Raw genomic sequence first — 8,361 nt, 5'->3', positions numbered from 1 at the left:
CACTCTGTTGCCCAGGCTGGAGTTCAGTGGCACGATCTCGGCTCACTGCAACCTCTGCCTCCTGGGTTCAAGTGATTTTCCGGCCTTAGCCTCTTGAGTGGCTGGGATTATAGACATCCACCACCATGCCTGGCTAATTTTTGTATTTTTAGTAGAGATGGGGTTTCACCATGTTGGCCAGGCTGATCTTGAACTCCTGACCTCAAGTGATCTGCCTACCTCAGCATCCCAAAGTGCTGGAATTACAGGCATGAGCCACCATGCCGGGCCAGCTTTACTTTTTGATTTGGTGTTTGGTTATGGAGGTGACGTGATTTGGCTGTTTGTCTCGACCAAATCTCATGTTGAAATGTGATTCTCAGTGTTGGAGGTGGCGCCTGGCAGGCGGTGTTTAGGTCATGGGGGTGGGTCCCTCAGGAATGGCTTGGTTCCCCCCACATGGTAATAAGTTACCATGAGCTCTGATTGTTAGAGCCTGGGAGCTTCCCCTTCTCCCTTTTATTCCCTCTCTTCATGTGACACACCCGTTCCCAGTTCACCTTCTGCCATGATTGGAAACTTCCTGAGGCCTCACCAGAAGTAGATGCCCACACCACGCTTCTTGTACAGCCTGCAGAACCATGACCCAAAAAAACTTTTCTTTATAAATTACCCAGTGTCAGGTATTCCTTTATAGCAGTGAAAACGGACTAACACAGAAGGCCTGGAGGTTGGTGAATGTTATCCATTCATTATGAATTATATTAAATACCTTCTAGTAATACAATGATCTTTGTCCTCTTCAATTCTTGCTTCCGCTTAAACCATACTTTGGTTAATATTAATATTACTCATTCTGCTTTCTTGTGTTTGCTCATTCTCTCAGACTTTCTGAAATAATTTACTTGGATGAGGGGCGCCTTCCCTCTGTATCAAGATCTTCCTTTTCAAAGCTTTCAGTATGTGAGAAAAAATTAGGCCAGGCGAGGTGGCTCACACCTGTAATCGTAGCACTTTGGGAGGCCTAGGGTGCTGGATCACGACGTCAGGAGATCGAGACCATCCCGGCTAACATGGTGAAACCCCGTCTCTACTAAAAATACAAAATAATTATCCGGGCGTGGTGGCGGGCGCAAGTCCTAGCTACTTGGGAGGCTGAGGCAGGAGAATCACTTGAACCCGGGAGGTAGAGGTTGCAGTGAGCTGAGAGCACGCCGCTGCACCCCAGCCTGGGTGACAGAGCGAGACTCTGTCTTAAAAAAAAAAAAAAATTAGAGTACAATCTAACACCTAGAAAGAACAGTCTACAGGCTGGGCATGGTGGCTCACACCTGTAATACCAGCCCTTGGGGAGGCCGAGGTAGGTGGATCACCTGAGGTCAGGAGTTCGAGTCCAGACTGACCAACATGGTGAAACCACATGTCTACTAAAAATACAAAAAAATAAGCTGGGCATGGTGGCGGGTTCTTGTAATACCAGCTACTCAGGAGGCTGAGGTGGGAGGATCCCTTGAGCCTGGGAAGTGGAGGTTGCAGTGAGTCGAGATCGTGTTACTGCACTACAACCTGGGTGACAGTGAGACTCTGTCTCAAAAGAAAAAAAAAAAAGAAATGATTCTGTTTTTCAATTTGTCTTTTGTCTGTCTCACACATTTTTGTCTCTGCTCTTCCACGTATATTTTTATCTACTAATTTTCATCGTTGAATGTCCCTCTTTTGAAGATGGCTGAGTGGGGCTTTCGGTTTTGTAAGGGATACTTGCATTATGTTAGGATCCATCCTAACATTTTCAGGAGCGTGTGTTTTGGGGAAGAGGTGTGCATATTAATGCCGCAAGCCAGAGGGTGACTCTAGTGGACATTTTTCAGACTTTGTGGCTTCCAAGCATCTGGGCCCACTTCCAAAGTTTGTAGAGTCCCCTAGTTTATGGATGTTGTTGGGAAGAGAGCCCACCTCCCACTATAGAAATAAGTACACCAGAAACTTGCTTCCAAGTGTCTCTTTCAGCTAGAATGAGAGCAAGTGACAGGCTCTCTGCCCATCAGATATACCTGCCTTGCATTTGACACAGAGAAGGGCAGAGAAGGAGGAACTTGCTCTGGCAGTGGCAGCCATTGTAGGGACATGGATTCCTGGAGCATGATGACAGTAATGCTTGGGGTGGCAGCGAATGTCTGTGAGAAGTACATCAGAAATGCAAGCTGCAGCATCTAGTGCTTGGTGGCAGCAGCACTGGTGTCCTCACTAGCTGGCTTGGAGTCATGATTTGGGGCACTGTTAACAGATGAATTTTTTTTATTGTTGTTGTTGTTTTGTTTTGCTTTTGTTTTTGTAGAAGTGGGATCTCACTATGTTGCCCAGGGTGATGTTGAACTCCTGGCCTCAAGCAATCCTCCTGTCTTGGCCTCCCAAAGTGCTGGGACTTCAGGCATGAGACACCACACTCAGCCACAAGACTCGTTTGTTAGTTCTCCTGAGAAACAGAGCCAACAAAATATATTGCTAAAGGGTGGGTGGGGGGCCGGGCACGGTGGCTCACACCTGTAATCCCAGCACTTTGGGAGGCCGAGGCGGGTGCATCACAAGGTCAGGAGATCGAGACCATCCTGGCTAACATGGTGAAACCCCGTCTCTACTAAAAAAATACAAAAAAATTAGCCAGGCATAGTGGCGGATGCCTGTAATCCCAGCTACTGAGGAGGCTGAGGCAGTAGAATGGTGTGAACCCAGGAGGCGGAGCTTGCAGTGACCCGAGATTGCGCCACTGCACTCCAGCCTGGGTGACACGGCAAGACTCCGTCTCAAAAAAAAAAAAAAAAAAAAAAAAGAAAGGGTGGGTGGGAAGGTAAGATTTTAAATTCTAAGGAATTGGCACATGTGATTGTGGAGGCTTGGCAAGTTCAGAATATGCAGGGTAGACCAGAAGGCTGTAGACCTAGCAAAGAGCTGATGTTGTTGCAGCTTGAGTCCAAAGGCAGTCAGCTGACTTTTTCTATCGTGGCCTTCAACTGATTGGGTAAGGCCCACCCACATTAAGGAGGCTAATCTGCTGTACTAAAATCCTATTGATTTAAATATTAATCTCATCTTAAAAATACTCTCCAAAAAGAAAAAAAAGAAAGAAGGAAAGAAAGAGGAAAGAAAGAAAGAGAAAGGAGGAAAGAAAGAGAAAGAAAGAAAAAGAAAAAAGAAAAGGAAAAGAAGAAAGAAAAGAAAAGAAAGAGAAGAAAGAGGGCCAGGTGCAGTGGCTCAAGCTTATAATCCCAGCACTTTGAGAGGCCGAGGTGGGTGGATCACAATGTCAAGAGATCGAGACCATCCTGGCCAAAATGGTGAAACCCTGTCTCTACTAAAAATACAAAAAATTAGCTGGGCGTGGTGGCACGCGCCTGTAGTCCCAGCTACTTGGGAGGCTGAGGCAGGAAAATCGCTCAAACCTGGGAGGTGGAAGTTGCAGTGAGCCGAGATTGCACCACTGCACTCCAGCCTGGCTACAGAGTGAGACTCCGTCTCAAAAAAAAAAAAAAGAAAGACGCCAGGCGGGGTGGTTCACGCCTGTAATCCCAGCACTTTGGGAGGCTGAGGTCAAGAGATCGAGACCATCCTGGCCAACAAGGTGAAACCCCGTCTGTACTAAAAATACAAAAATTAGCTGGGCATGGTGGCGCGTGCCTCTAGTCCCAGCTACTTGCGAGGCTGAGGCAGGAGAATCTCTTGAACCTGGGAGGTGGAGGTTGCAGAGTCGAGATCGAACCACTGAACTCCAGCCTGATGACAGAGTGAAACTCCGTCTCAAAAAAAAAAAAAGAAAGAATGGGACAGGGAGAAGGTGATTGGATTTACACATTCTAGCCAAGCATGTAGCAATGGCTTTGCTCAATCCTGATTCCAAATACTCTGGTTCAACCAGCTATGGTGAAGAGGAGGTGCTATAAACATGACTCCTGGGGCTCCACCACACTGTGCCTATGCAGATTAGGGAGCTCTATCCCAAGAAAAGGGTAAACCATGTGAGTTGCAGGGACATCCCCAAAGATGTCCATCTTAGGGGTCTAGAGTTCATAAATCACAGCATCCTGGGTTCTCTTGGAGAAAACCTCCCTTAGAATCAGACTACCCTTCATCTCAAACATTTTCTTTTTCCTTTTTTTTTTTTTTTTTTTTGTGAGACAGAGTCTTGCTCTATTGCCCAGGCTGGAGTGCAGTGGCGAGATCTCGGCTCACCGCAACCTCTGCCTTCCAGGTTGAAGTGATTCTCCTGATTCAGCCTCCTGAGTAGCTGGGATTACAGGTGCGTGTCACCACGCCTGGCTAATTTTTGTTATTTTTAGTAGAGATGGGTTGTCACTGTGTTAGCCAGGATTGTCTCGATCTCCTGACCTCGAGATCTGCCAGCCTCGGCCTCCCAAAGTGCTGGGATTACAGGCGTGAGCCACCGTGCCCGGCTGAAGGGAGGATTTATTTAGAGTTTCAGAAAGCCCTTATTCTGCCACTCATTTGAGCTACTTTTATTTTCTTATCTAAGCTTTATGTATCACACATTACAGCAGGAATATGCGTAAGTTAAACAAGAAAAATATCTTCCCCAGTCCCAAATATCCAGCCATATCAATCAACTACTTCTATTTTTTTACACTCTGTTCTGTGTCAATGCACACATATATTTTTATTTAGATGCTGATTTATATCCTGGTTCTTCGCCTTTCACTTTATAATAAAGCTTTTCTAAATCACTACATAGTGTCCACAATTTTATCTTAATACTTTGTCTCCACCAAGTTCTCTAGCAAAAGATTCTTACTAATAATTCTATTTCTAAATTAAAACATAAAGGAAATTTACTATTTAAGAGCGTGATTTGAATTTTATTTGTAGGCCAGGCGCAGTGGCTCACGCCTGTAATCCTAGCACTTCGGGAGGCTGAGGCTGGCGGATTACCTCAGGTCAGGAGTTTGAGACCAGCCTGGCCAATATGGTAAAACCCCGTCTCTACTAAAAATACAAAAATTAGCCGGGTGTGGTGGCGTGGTGCCTATAATCCCAGCTACTCGGGAGGCTGAGGCAGGAGAATTGATTGACCCTGGGAGGCAGAGGTTGCAGTGAGCCGAGATCATGCCACTGCACTCCAGCCTGGGAGACAGACTGAGACTCTGTCTCAAAAAAAAAAAAAAGAAAAGAAAGAAAAAGAAAGTGATTGCAGAAAATAACAAAACTGACCAATTACGAAACTGGTTATTTTCTCCTTGTCTTTAACATTCAGCATTTCTTTCTTTTTTTTCTTTTTCTTTTTCTTTTTTTTTTTTTTGAGAAGGAGTCTCGCTCTGTCGCCCAGGCTAGAGTGCAGTCTTGCCATCTCCGCTCACTGCAAGCTCCGCCTCCTGGGTTCACGCTATTCTCCTGCTTCAGGCTCCCAAGTAGCTGGGACTGCAGGCGCTGGCCACCACGCCCGGCTAATTTTTTTTTTTTTTTTTGTATTACTGAGACGGGGTTTCACTGTGTTAGCTAGGATGGTCTCGATTTCCTGACCCTGTGATCCGCCCGCCTCGGCCTCCCAAAGTGCTGGGATTACAGGCGTGAGCCACACGCCTGGCCAACATTCAGCATTTTTACTATGATGCATCTGTTTGTGGGTCTCTTTGTGTTTATCTTACTTGAAGTTTACTAAGCTTCCTGTTTGTATAGATTATTATGTTTTAATAAATTTGAGGCCGGGCTCAGTGGCTCAAGCCTGTAATCCCAGCACTTTATGAGGCCGACGCAGGTGAATCACGAGGTCAGGAAATCAAGACCATCCTGGCTAACCAGGCGAAACCCCATCTCTGCTAAAAATACAAAAAAATTAGCCGGGCATGATGGCAGGCGCCTGTAGTCCCAGCTACTCGGGAGGCTGAAGCAGAATAATGGCGTGAACCCGGGAGGCGGAGCTTGCAGTGAGCCGAGATCTCACCACTGCACTCCAGCCTGAGCGACAGAGTGAGACTCCGTCTCAAAAAATAAATAAATAAATTTGGGAAATTTTTAGCCATTATTTTCCCAAAATCTTTTCCTCTCCTTTCTCTCTTTTTCTGGTACTCCCAGTGTGTGTATTTGGTGCACTTAATGATGTCCGCATTTCTTTGAACTTATATTCACTTGTTTTTTTTTTTTTTTGAGATGGAGTCTTGCTCTGTCACCCAGGCTGGATCTCCCCTCACTGCGGGTTCAAGGGATTCTCCTGCCTCAGCCTCCCAAGTAGCTGGGACTACAGGCACTCTCACACTGTCATGCTGGAGTCAACCTCCCATTTACTCTGATTTTTTTTTTTTTTTTTAAAGAGATGAGCCCAGCACTTTGGAAGGCCAAGGCAGGAGGATCACTTGGGCACGGGAATTTGAGGCCATCATGGACAACATAGCAAGACCCCATTTCTACAAAAATAAAAATAAAAAAATTAGCTGGGTGAGGTGGCATGTCCCTGTAGTCCCAGAAACTTGGGAGAGTTAGGCGGAAGGATCTCTTGAGTCTAGGAGTTCAGGGCGGTAGTGAGCTATGATCACAGCTCTGTACTCCAGTCTGGGCAACAGAGTGAGACCCTGTTTCTTAAAAAAAAAAAAAAAGAGATGTGGTCTCAGTAAGTTGCCCAGGCTGGTCTCTAACTCCTGGATTCAAGGACTCCTCCCACCTCAGCTTCCAGAGTAGCTGGGACTACACGCACATGCCACCATGCCGTCTTGATATTGTTTTTTAGATTTTAAAAATAATCGTTTTTTGAGAGAGTATCTCACTCTATAGCCCAGGCTAGAGTGTAGTGGCACAACCTCGGCTCACTGCAACTCCGCTTCCCAGGTTCAAGCAATCCTCCTTCCTCAGCCTCCTGAGTAGCTGGGACTACAGATGCCTGCCACCGCACCTGGCTACTTTTTGTATTATTAGTAGAGATGGGGTTTCACCATGTTGGCCAGGCTGGTCTTGAACTCCTGACCTCAGGTGATCTGCCTGCCTTGGCCTCCCAAAGTGCTGGGATTACAGGCGTGAGCCACTGCACTCAACCAAATCTTTGTTTTTTTTGTAGACAGGGTCTCACTATGTTGCCCAGGCTGGTCTTGAACTCCTGGCCTCAAGCCATCCTCCTGATTCAGCTTCCCAAAGTGCTGAGATTACAGGCATAAGCCACCATGCCTGGCCTCCCTCTGCTCATTTGATACACCTAAAATGGTATCTTGTTCTTTCAATTTATAATTCTTAGATTATGTAAGTCTGAACATCTTTTCATGTATTTCAGCCACTCGTTTCATTATCTAAAAATGGTCTGTTCCTGTCTTGTTACTAGAACATCCTCCTTCCTCAGCTCATAATCTGGTCTGAGTGGTTGCAACACCACTTCTCCAGAGCCCTCTTGTCCCACCTTGTAACACTCTTATAAAATCCTTTGGTTCCTGGTGCCGTCAGTTTGTTGCCACGTACACATGTGCGAGATTCTGGACCTCTGTCCCCTCTAGCTCCAGGAAACTCTAGGGGCTGTGAGCCTAGTGCTGCGTCTTCAGAAAATTAATATTTTCTTTGTTTTTTTTTGAGACAGAGTCTTGCTCTGTTGCCCAGGCTGGACTGCAGTGGCGTGATCTCGGCTCACTGCAAGCTCCACCTCCCGGGTTCACGCCATTCTCCTGCCTCAGCCTCCCGAGTAGCTGGGACTACAGGCGCCTGCCACCGCGCCTGGCTAATTTTTTTTTTTGAAACAGATGGCTAATTTTTTTTTTTTGAGACGGACTCTTGCTCTGTCGCCCAGGCTGGAGTGCAGTGGCGTGATCTCGGCTCACTGCAAGCTCCGCCTCCCGGGTTCACGCCATTCTCCTGCCTCAGCCTCCCGAGTAGCTGGGACTACAGGCGTGCACCACCTATGCCTGGCTAATTAGGATTTCACTGTGTTAGCCAGGATGGTCTCGATCTCCTGACCTCATGATCCGCCTGCCTGGGCCTCCCGAAGTGCTAGGATTATAGGCGTGAGCCACCGCGCCTGGCCTATTTTCTGTAGTTACTACCGCAATTGGATCTTTGGTCTGTTACATTTTCCAACTCTCACTCTACTATATTGGGAAACTATTCACTATTGTTTACTTTTTCAATTTAACTGGTGATCAGGCTCCTTAGGTAAGAGAACTTACTCATCCAACAACTTCCCAGGGGTTCTCGCGTTTGGGGGCAGCCCCTGGTCCTGGTCGGGGCGCTCCTCTCAGTCCCACCCGGCCTCACTAGTGCGGAAGGAAACCCTACGGCCCATGTCCCGGCCTCTGGGACACTGGGTGCGGATTGACGGCAACCCTGACTGTGGGCACCTCCCCAGTCCAGGAGACGGTGTGGGTTGTGGTGGCTTCACCCACCTACACTTAAAAAAACAAAAAGCTA

This window comes from Hylobates moloch, unplaced genomic scaffold (genome assembly GCF_009828535.3).
Source record: "Hylobates moloch isolate HMO894 unplaced genomic scaffold, HMol_V3 SCAFFOLD_23, whole genome shotgun sequence".
In the NCBI taxonomy this organism is placed as follows: Eukaryota; Metazoa; Chordata; class Mammalia; order Primates; family Hylobatidae; genus Hylobates; species Hylobates moloch.
Note: the sequence above shows the minus strand (reverse complement) of the source record.